The sequence below is a fragment of the Condylura cristata genome, unplaced genomic scaffold (genome assembly GCF_000260355.1).
Source record: "Condylura cristata isolate star-nosed mole 26May11 unplaced genomic scaffold, ConCri1.0 scaffold00025, whole genome shotgun sequence".
Lineage (NCBI taxonomy): Eukaryota > Metazoa > Chordata > Mammalia > Eulipotyphla > Talpidae > Condylura > Condylura cristata.
Genome location: NW_004567126.1, coordinates 28,584,515 through 28,584,903, shown reverse-complemented (window position 1 = coordinate 28,584,903; position 389 = coordinate 28,584,515).

The following is a 389-nucleotide window of genomic DNA, read 5'->3' as shown; positions in this document are numbered from 1 at the left end:
AAAAAAAAAAAAGCAGCAGTGCAGTGTTAGTTATGGGGCGGGGCGCTGGCTGGGGTGCTACATTCTTTGCAGTGGTATCAACAGAACGGTTACCTCAGGCCTGATGGGTCAGATTATTTTGGTCTCCTTTATAGCGAATGACCACTGTCTGGGCAGCTTCCTGTAGCCTGGGGATTCTGGGCTATGTTTAATTGGGGGATTTCAAGCATTTGTATTCCCCATTCTTTCTTTCCTTTTTTTGAGACATATATTTATGCATAGAAGAGCTGGGTTATAGGCCAGAGTGCTGGGAATGGGGGCTGGGGTACTTATGAGACGATTCCCCAGTCAGAGCGGGGAGCAGGACAGGCAGATCCACTGAAACACACTGCTGAGGGGAGCGGCGGAGA